At 30.6% G+C, this 10,391-nt stretch overlaps 2 non-coding genes across 2 annotated transcripts; both read right to left on the bottom strand.

Moving 5' to 3' along the window:
- Positions 1 to 6,437: 6,437 nt before the first annotated feature.
- TRNAW-CCA (transfer RNA tryptophan (anticodon CCA)) lies at positions 6,438 to 6,511 on the bottom strand. The gene has a single exon. It is a non-coding gene; the product is annotated as a tRNA-Trp (tRNA).
- A 165-nt stretch (positions 6,512 to 6,676) lies between these two features.
- Positions 6,677 to 6,750, bottom strand: TRNAP-UGG (transfer RNA proline (anticodon UGG)). The gene has a single exon. It is a non-coding gene; the product is annotated as a tRNA-Pro (tRNA).
- Between the last annotated feature and the right edge of the window lie 3,641 nt (positions 6,751 to 10,391).

The following is a 10,391-nucleotide window of genomic DNA, read 5'->3' as shown; positions in this document are numbered from 1 at the left end:
ATAAGACAGTGCCCGAAGATTCACAAGTAGCTGAATCTTTATTCAATAAGGGTTTAATTGATTCAATCGTACCGCGTAATCTTTTAAAGGGAGTTGTAACTGAGTTATTGCAATTCCATAATTTCTTTTCTTTGACTAAAAAGGAAAGAAATTATGGAATTGAAATACAAAATCAAAACATACAGGATCAAAGTAATAAAATAAAAGAATAATAAAAAAATACTAAGAATCATAAAAGGGTATATTCTGATATATATCGGCTTAGCTATAATCACTAGAATTCCTATATACTAAGTATAAAGATATAGGAATTCTAGTGATTATAGACTGTCTTTTTTAATAAAAATAAGAATAAAAATCGACAAAAATAAAAATAGATATAGTACAAATAGTAAATCGAGGTACCCTTATTTATGATAAACTTTCCTTCCATTTTTGTTCCTTTAGTGGGTCTAGTATTTCCGGCAATTGCAATGGCTTCTTTATTTCTTTATGTTCAAAAAAACAAGATTTTTTAGATACGGCGGTAAGTAGGGAAAAATATTATAGATCTTTTTTTTAGAGCTGGAAGCAATTGGATGAATTCCCCCTAAAGGTTTACATTTCAGTAGCGCCAGTTGATGAAAATTACTTTAGAAACAAGTAAAATTCTGGGGTTTTTTATTCCACAATTATTATTCTTAAAAAGAAAAAGAGGGGGTAATGAATATTTTAAAAAAAAGATCAAAAGAAGTACTGATCTATTCTATAACAGAGTCTCGAAAAATAAGCAATATCTTTTCAGCCTTTATCATTTTTTTAGGTTCATTGGGGTTATTGTTGGTTGCAATTTCCAGTTATCTCGGTATGGGTCTTTTCCTTTTTTCTCAGGAAATTAGTAATTTTCCATTTATTCCACAAGGGGCCGCGATGGCTTTTTATGGAATTGGGGGTCTCTTTATTAGTTTTTATTTGTGGTGGATTATTTTGTGGGATATTGGCGGTGGTTTTGATATCTTCGATAAAAAAAATAAAGAAGAAGTATGTTTTCTTCGTTGGGGATTTCCTGGAAAAAATCGTCGTATTATTCTCAAAATACCTATGAACGAGATTAAATCTATCAGAATAATAACAGGAGTTCAAGAACGAAGTATTTTGACTCGTACTCTTACTTATGAGAGTCTCGTTTATATGGAAACAATAGAACAGGGGTTTATTCCCTTGACTCGTATTGAAGATAATTTGACTCCACTAGAAATTGCAAATAGAGCTGGCGAATTATCTTTTTTTTTAGGTGTACCGCTTCTTTATTGATGAAAATTGGACTTAACTAGAAATAAAATTGCACAAAAAGTTTCAGAATTGTCCTATTTATTTAGTGTACCGATTGAAATATTTTGAAAAAAAACTGTTTTTTGCAAAATATTTCAATTTTTATTTTTATAGATGGGACATTTTTTGATTTCGAAATTTGAATATTATAGTCATAACTCGAAGTGCTCCTTGGTGTATTTCTAAAAAGAATCCTTTTTTCTTCGAATCTTAGCAATTAATATCCTTTCGAAACAATATTTTTTTCTTCATTGGATTGGAATTGACTGTGAATTCTTTCGATTTCTTATTCGATTTATGTATTCTTTTTTCTCAATTAAAGAAGGCAAAGGCTAACTTCCGAAGTTTAAGTAAAAAAAAATGATAAAATACAATCTAAATTTATCTAGAAGCTCTATAACTTGTAATGAAGCTTATACTTGATAGAAAAGTTATTATCATATAGAGTTGACGAAAGAGATGAAGTTAAGTTCATTAAAGACGAAAAATGAAAAAAAAAAAAAGCATTCCCCTTCTATATCTTACATCTATAGTCTTTTTGCCCTGGTGTATCTCTTTCACATTTAAGAAAAGTCTGGAATCTTGGTTTATTAATTGGTGGAATACTAGTCAATCCGAAATTTTCTTGAATGATATTAAAGAAAAGAGTATTCTAAACAAATTCATAGAATTAGAGGAACTGTTTTTCTTAGATGACATGTTAAAGGAATGTCCGAAAACATATATACAAAACCTTCGTACTGGAATTTATAAAGAAACAATCCAATTAATCAAAACACACAATGAAGATCGTATGAATACGATTTTGCACTTCTCCACAAATATAATTTGTTTCTTTATTCTAAGCGGTTATTCTATTCTTGGTAATCAAGAACTTGTTCTTATTAACTCTTTGGTTCGAGAATTTATATATAATTTAAGTGACACAATAAAAGCTTTTTCTATTCTTTTATTAACTGATTTATGTATAGGATTCCATTCAACCCATGGGTGGGAACTACTTTTTGGCTTCGTTTATAAAGATTTTGGATTTGCTCAAAATGATCAAATTATATCCGGTCTTGTGTCCACTTTTCCAGTCATTTTAGATACAATTTTAAAATATTGGATTTTCCGTTATTTAAATCGCATATCTCCATCACTTGTAGTGATTTATCATTCAATGAATGATTGACAGAAAAACCGATTTACTTCAATGAATTTCAAGTTTTTATCTAAAAAAGATAATTTTTCATTTTCCCCTCTTTAAAAAAAAGTTAAATAAAAAAGGGGTTCCCACCTTGGATAGGGAACTATGCGAGTGACCTACCTAATCTTATTGTAGAAATTTTCAGGATCAATGATTAGACCATGCAAACTAGAAATGCTTTTTCTTGTATAAAGGAAGGGATTACCCGATCCATTTCTATATCGGTCATGATATATATAATAATTCGAGCACCCTTTTCAAATGCATATCCAATTTTTGCACAGCAGGGTTATGAAAATCCCCGAGAAGCAACCGGTCGTATTGTCTGTGCCAATTGCCATTTAGCTAATAAGCCCGTGGATATTGAGGTTCCACAAGCGGTACTTCCTGATACTGTATTTGAAGCAGTTGTTCGAATTCCTTATGATATGCAAGTGAAACAAGTTCTAGCTAATGGTAAAAAGGGAACTTTGAATGTGGGGGCTGTTCTTATTTTACCGGAAGGTTTTGAATTGGCACCCCCCGATCGTATTTCGCCTGAGATTAAAGAGAAGATAGGCAATCTGTCTTTTCAAAACTATCGCCCTACAAAAAAAAATATTCTTGTAGTAGGCCCTGTTCCTGGTCAGAAATATAATGAAATCACGTTTCCTATTCTTTCCCCGGATCCCGCTAGTAAAAGAGATATTCATTTCTTAAAATATCCTATATATGTAGGCGGGAACAGGGGAAGGGGCCAGATTTATCTTGACGGGAGCAAGAGTAATAATAATGTTTATAATGCTACAGCAGCAGGTATAGTCAAAAAAATCATACGAAAAGAAAAAGGGGGATACGAAATCACTATAGTAGATGCATTAGATGAGCGTGAAGTGATTGATATTATACCTCCAGGACCAGAACTTCTTGTTTCAGAAGGTGAATCTATCAAACTTGATCAGCCATTAACAAGTAATCCTAATGTCGGTGGATTTGGTCAGGGGGATGCGGAAATAGTACTTCAAGATCCATTACGTGTTCAAGGTCTCTTGTTCTTCTTGGCATCTATTATTTTAGCACAAATCTTTTTAGTTCTTAAGAAGAAACAATTTGAGAAGGTTCAATTGTTCGAAATGAATTTTTAGTTCCGCGTATTTATCAACATATTAAACTCGTAAAAATAACTCAATTTTTTTGATAATTTTTGTAATTATATTCTGTATAATATCTGTATAATAGAAAATATATATATATATTCAAATATCGAAAAGTTACTCTAAGGGGGATTCTTTGTTTTTTCTTTTTTTTTTTTTTCTTTGTCCTTTCCTAGAGTCCGATTCCTATTCCTTCTTGTTTGTGTTGAAATAGAAATATTCTAAAAATATCAATAAAATACTATTTTTGAATCCCTTCCTGAAAAATCCTATATCTTAGTTTCTCTTTTTTCCAACTTAGAATCTTTCTGCCAGATAATCTTTTATGGTATATAAATAATATGTAAAATAATATGTAGTGAACAAATAAAAAAAAAAGAATGAAATGGAATTTTTTGAAACATCGGAAGAAGTAGTCATTTATATGAAAAAAAATTAGAATTCTTAAGAACTCAAGGGGGATCCACTTGCATTCGTCAAAGAAAGAGTGGATCCCTGTTCAGTTCTTACACTTTCATTTCAAAAACCCAAATAGAATACGATTACTACAGAGATGAGCCCAATCCGGAATATGAACCATAAAAGAAAATACCAATTAAACCGATCACAGTAATACCAGTTACAGTACCTATTATCCAAAGAGGAATTCTTCCAGTAGTATCGGCCATTTATCCCACTTTCCTCCACATTTAATCACGTAGTCAGTCATGCTAAAGACATTAACAAACAGTCATAGATAATTATGAAATGATATCCTTCCGAATGGGATAAAAGAATTCTTAATATATATATTATTGACTATTCCTATTTCTTCTATTAATTCTAATTAATTGAAGAAATAATTTGAAAATAAAACAGCAAGTACAAAAATAAGTAATAACCCCCAGTAGAGACTGGTACGATTCAATTCAACATTTTGTTCATTTGGGTTTGATTGTGTCATAGCTCTATAATTCAAATTAAGTTTATCGTTGGATGAATTGCATTGCTGATATTGATCCCAAAAAAGAAACAGTGGGTACCGCTAGTCCGTGAACAGCTAGCCATCGTACTGTAAAAATTGGATAGGTCCTATCTATAGTCATTGGAGCCTCCTAAAAAGATCTACTAAATTCATCAAGTTGTTCCAAAGGATCAAAACGGCCAGTTATTAATGGAATTCCTTGTCGGTTCTCTGTAAAATACTCGTTTGGGCGGGGACTTCCAAATACATCGTAAGCTAGACCTGTACTGACAAATAACCAACCTGCAATGAATAGGGAGGGTATAGTAATGCTATGAATAATCCAGTATCGGATACTGGTAATAATATCAGCAAAAGAACGTTCTCCTGTGCTTCCAGACATCTTGAACTCCACATATTCTTGTACAGTCAAAAGGGGGGGATCGAGTCCATAAAAGACGAGATCAGTAAGGCGAAATTTACTGAAATAGAATCCTTGTTAGATCGTCCATTTTGTACCAACGGTGTCTTTTGAGTATACCGAATCAGTATAGCTATCCTTCTTCTAACAGAGCAATGAAATTTCACAATCAGTGTAAAATTTTAGTACTAGATTTTTTTCTTCTTTTTTCATTGATTGTCTCTATGTAGTCAAAAATCCGATAGAAAATTTTGCAAAGTTTGGGTATATAAAAATTTTTTTTATATTAAATTTTTAGAGTAATAGTATAAAAGGAAGGTTCTTAACATTTCAAATTATTAGTTTTGGATTAGAAACTAAAGATCCATTAAAATCGGAATATGAGAAAAGGGTTTCTAATAATTAATAAAGTAGATAATTCATAAAGTAGATTTTCTATTTTAATAATTCAATTATTGCCAAATCAATAAATATATTTTTTGTGGTTGTTGAAGATCTTTTTTTCTATTTTCTTCTACATTAATTCAAAGTGAAATAAAATGAAATAACAGAGTTATTATTCTTTGTTTGAATATTCATAATTTTTCTTTTCTTTTTCCAATATAAACAGAATTCTATTGGATATCTATAGAATAATACTAAATATTTTCATTAGATCAGTTTACTTAATTCCTGAGTTGATTAAGAAGTATGTTGATTTGAAATCACAGGATGGGTAGATGTAACAGATGAGGAATTTATTTCTAAATTATGTTACTCTATTTCTTTTTTTTTTTTTCGTCTCTAATAATTGAATTTATTGAGGAATTGCCAATTTTGAATTGTATCTTTCAAGTAGGATTTTTTATCTTCTTTTTTCTCTCAAAAATGGAAATTTAGGGAAGTGCTTTATAAACATATGTATAAAAAGAACGAACATATTTCATTTAGTTTCTATATGCCCACTATCACTAGTTATTTCGGTTTTTTACTATCGGTTTTAATTATAACCTCGTCTCTATTTATTGGTCTTAGTAAAATACGACTTATTTGATTTGTAATTTTGAGAGGAATAGTAAATTTTGGTATAAGACATTCTAGAATTCCTTACTATGTCAATTTACAATTCTCGATCGTTGAGATTTATGATCAATACAGATTTATGTTTAAGGCTAGATATTATATTACCTTTCTTTTTACTTTTCGAACAAATAAAAATGATTGAAGTTTTTCTATTTGGAATCGTGTTAGGTTTAATTCCTATTACTTTGGCTGGATTATTTGTAACTGCATATTTACAATACCGACGAGGTGATCAGTTGGATCTTTGATTCATTAATGTCTCTTTTTTTGTGATTCCCTATTTATTTAGTTTAATCCTAATCGACAAGGATAAAATTCAGACTTTCTTTTGAATGTTCAATTATTTCAGTGTAATTATCAGGCGAATAATACTAGAATCACGCTCTGTAGGATTTGAACCTACGACATCGGGTTTTGGAGACCCGCGTTCTGCCGAACTGAACTAAGAGCGTTTTGTTTTCATAAAATTATATGATCCAAATCCATTTTGCATATAGATATTCAGTATGTATGTTCAATTGGAATTCGTCTTCACAGGTTCCCGGTTTATTGCTCATCTCATAGAATATGGAATATTATAGAATACGGAATATCATAGAATAAGTAATTGTTAGGGATAGGGATGACAGGATTTGAACCCGTGACATTTTGTACCCAAAACAAACGCGCTACCAAGCTGCGCTACATCCCTTTTCCATTTGTTTATAGTGTTATTGTAAAGAATCTTTGTCTTGTTTTCCACATTTTTCTCTGTTGATATATATCAACAGAGAAAAAATACTTAAATAATAAAAAGAAAGGAGGATTTGAAATGCGAGATCTAAAAACATATCTTTCCGTGGCACCAGTAGTAAGTACTTTATGGTTCGGGGCTTTGGCGGGTCTATTGATAGAGATCAATCGTTTTTTTCCAGATGCATTGATATTCCCCTTTTTTTAATTTTAGTTATTGACACGGGAAGGGGTGAAGAAGATGAAAGGTCCAATTATATATTAAATATGTGTAATTAACCTACTCTTCTTTTTTTTTTTTTTAGGAAAGATAAAGACGAAAGATTAAATTGGCCTCATTGAAATTCGGAGTGACACTCGGGATCGGGATCTGGTCCAGGCTTCAATGGAATTGAATTATTAATTCAATTCCTATGAAAAAGAAAGTGAAAGCAGAAATCCATAGGTTGGGGCAACAATATCATAAAAAATACTTTAAAAAAACGAAAATACTGGCAATTTGAAACGAAATATAGTTACAGATCCTTGTATTCTTTTTGTACTAGATTCAATTAAATTGGAACGAAATCTTTCATAATTTTTCGAATTCTTCTTTTTTATCTTATCTTAGTTGTTTTCATCTTTTTCTTAGATTCTTAGATTCGAATCCGAAAAGAGTTATAAGTGAATTAAAAACCCAAAGGAGGGTCATGTCCAAGGGTAAAGATATCCGAGTAAGTGTTCTTTTGGAAGGTACTGGTTGTGATAAAAAGAGTCTAAATAAGGAATAAAGCGGTATTTCTAGATAGATTACTAACAAGAATCGACACAATACGCCTAGTCGATTGGAATTGAGAAAATGATGTCCCCGTCGTTATATAACAACATATGCTAAAGAAGAAAAAAAATACAAATCCTTTATTATAATTATATTTATTTAAATCAATGTTATTTTTGGAATAGGAATAAATAAACTATGGAAAAACCTAAGCGACTCTTTATTAAATCCAAGCGATCTTTTCGTAGACGTTTGCCCCCGATTCAATCGGGGGACCGAATTGATTATAAAAACATGGGTTTAATTTGTCGATTTATTAGTGAACAAGGAAAAATATTATCTAGACGTGTAAATAGATTGACCTTAAAACAACAACGATTAATTACTGTTGCTATAAAACAAGCTCGTATTTTATCTTCGTTACCTTTTCTTAATAACGAAAAACAATTTGAAAAAAGCGAGTCGACTGCTAAAATTACTCCTTTAAGAAAAAAAAATAGAAATTAAAAATTCGAAATCCAATTTGAATTTAGATTCGAATTAAACATGGATTGATGTTTTGTTCAAAATTAGGATAATTCCATTTGATTTTTTTGTTGGAATAAAAAAGATAATAGGTAACGAAGAATAATTTTTTAAGCATGGTTGTTTATTTTGATAGCTTTATCGTATGATAAAGCTATCAAAATAAACAAATTTCTAGTCTATACCTTCCTGCAGTAAATAAGGGGTTTTAAGTTTTTATGATATTATCGGCAATCATAAAAAGACAATTCTCTTTTAATATAGCAATTTGTGCAACTATTTTACGATTAAGAAGCAATTGCTTGGTGTATAGACTATTCATTAAATTATTATAAATATAAGATACTTTTTGATTCTCGCGAATTACTGCATTTATTCGACTAATCCATAAACCACGAAAATCTCTTTTTTTCCTATCTCTATCCCGATGAGCCGAAACTAAAGCTTTCAATTTCTGTTGAGTAATAGTTCGGGTAAGTCTTGAATGAGCTCCGCGAAAACTTGATACGAATAAACGAATTTTTGTCCTCCGTTTGTGAGCTATATATCCTCGTTTAATTCTGGTCATTTAATAAATGATATTTTCAGGAATAACTTTTTCATTTTTCAGTTATTCTTTTTTTCTTCCTAGTCTATTAATAACAAAAATGGATTCTTCCGATGTATAAAAAAAAATTCCAACGGCTCTTGCTACTATAACCGCCCCAACCACGATTTTTTATATTAAACATTTAACCTCAAAATCAGAAATTGTATAGATACTAGATATCAAATAAAATAAAAATAGTAAATGAAATAGGACACATATTTTTATAATGAATTGGTGGGTTCCTTCGTTTCTATGATTTTTTTTAGAAATGACCAGGTCCTCTCTATACACCGGAGCCTTTTTATTTTCATTTTTGATTCATTTAATGAATGTTATTGTTAACTTGTACAGTTCACACTCTGTGGCTCTACCCATGCAATATTGAGTAAGTAGGTTTTTTCACAACCAAATCTAATTCTATAGTAACGGTATTTAATTATGAAAATTTGCTGGGTAGCTGACCCTCTTATTCCATTCTTACAAAATCCATCAAAATACATTCATTAAGGACATACTTTATTTTTAATTGAAATAGTATTTTCTCCGCTTAACGGGTAACTTTTTTTTGTTACCGATGGGAAAGTCCTTCTCATATGAAATTGCAAATGTGTATTATTGGTTTTGCACCAATCGAAACCATAAATTTTATACAAGATAGAAGAATGTAAAGAATTATATAATTATATAGAAAAGAATTATATATTAAGTTAAGATAGTGTGAATGTAGTTTTTGCATTCACACTATCTTAACTGATTACCAATACTGAAAAATTTTAATTTGTTTTTTCTTAGTATTTAAGCTGAACGAGTCGCACATACACCCTGGTACACGTTCCTCGACGTTGAGGGCATCCCCGAAGAGCTGGGGATTTTGTGACGTTTCGGATTGGCTGTCTTGTGTTTCTAATAAGTTGTTTCATAGTTGGCATGGTAAGTCGTACTATATATATCTATATTTTTGTATAATGAGCAGGTTTAGATCTATCCTAACCGTGAATTACTTATATTCTATATTCCTTATTTATAGCCTATATTAATTATATATACTATATTAATAGATTAACTCTTAGAGATTTTATTTTAAAATGTAAAGTAAGATAGAGTAAAAAATTAAATTTCCAATCTTGTATTTAATTAGAATAACCTTTGCCACCAATTTTTTATTCAACTGCTACAAGATCTACAATTCCATGAGCTTGGGCTTCTGCTGCTGACATAAAAACATCCCTTTCCATGTCTTCCGATATAACCCATAAAGGTTTGCCCGTTCTTTGTACATAAACCCTTGTGATAGTTTCACGCATTTTCAGTAGCTCTTCCGCTTCCAGGACAAATTCTCCCGCTTGTGCCTCATAAAAAGAACTAGCAGGTTGGTGGATCATTACCCTGATTATATCACTTAAGTAGTATTTCCCTTATCTTGATAAATCTTTTTAGAATTCTTTTTACTATATTGGTAGATTGCTAAAGATTGTCTTTATTCCCAAAATAAAGGTAACAGAAAAGGGACAAAGACAAATAAGATAAAGGGCAAAAAGTATATTCAATAACCGTACAAGCATTTTCTGCGTATTGATGCATACGGCTTTTGTACTTATGCAATTCATTTTTTCCTCTATGGATAGAGTAGAGTATTTTCTTCGATGAATTTTGTTTCTACATTTACAAATTTCTTTTTTTCTATCAAAGAAAAAAGAAGTACAAAATCTACTAGGTCTTTTGGATCCGG

This window comes from Vigna unguiculata, unplaced genomic scaffold (assembly GCF_037176805.1).
Source record: "Vigna unguiculata cultivar grain cowpea cultivar isolate G323 ecotype 2 unplaced genomic scaffold, ASM3717680v1 ptg000133l, whole genome shotgun sequence".
Classification (NCBI taxonomy): domain Eukaryota; kingdom Viridiplantae; phylum Streptophyta; class Magnoliopsida; order Fabales; family Fabaceae; genus Vigna; species Vigna unguiculata.
Note: the sequence above shows the minus strand (reverse complement) of the source record. Positions and strands in the feature narration are given on the sequence as shown.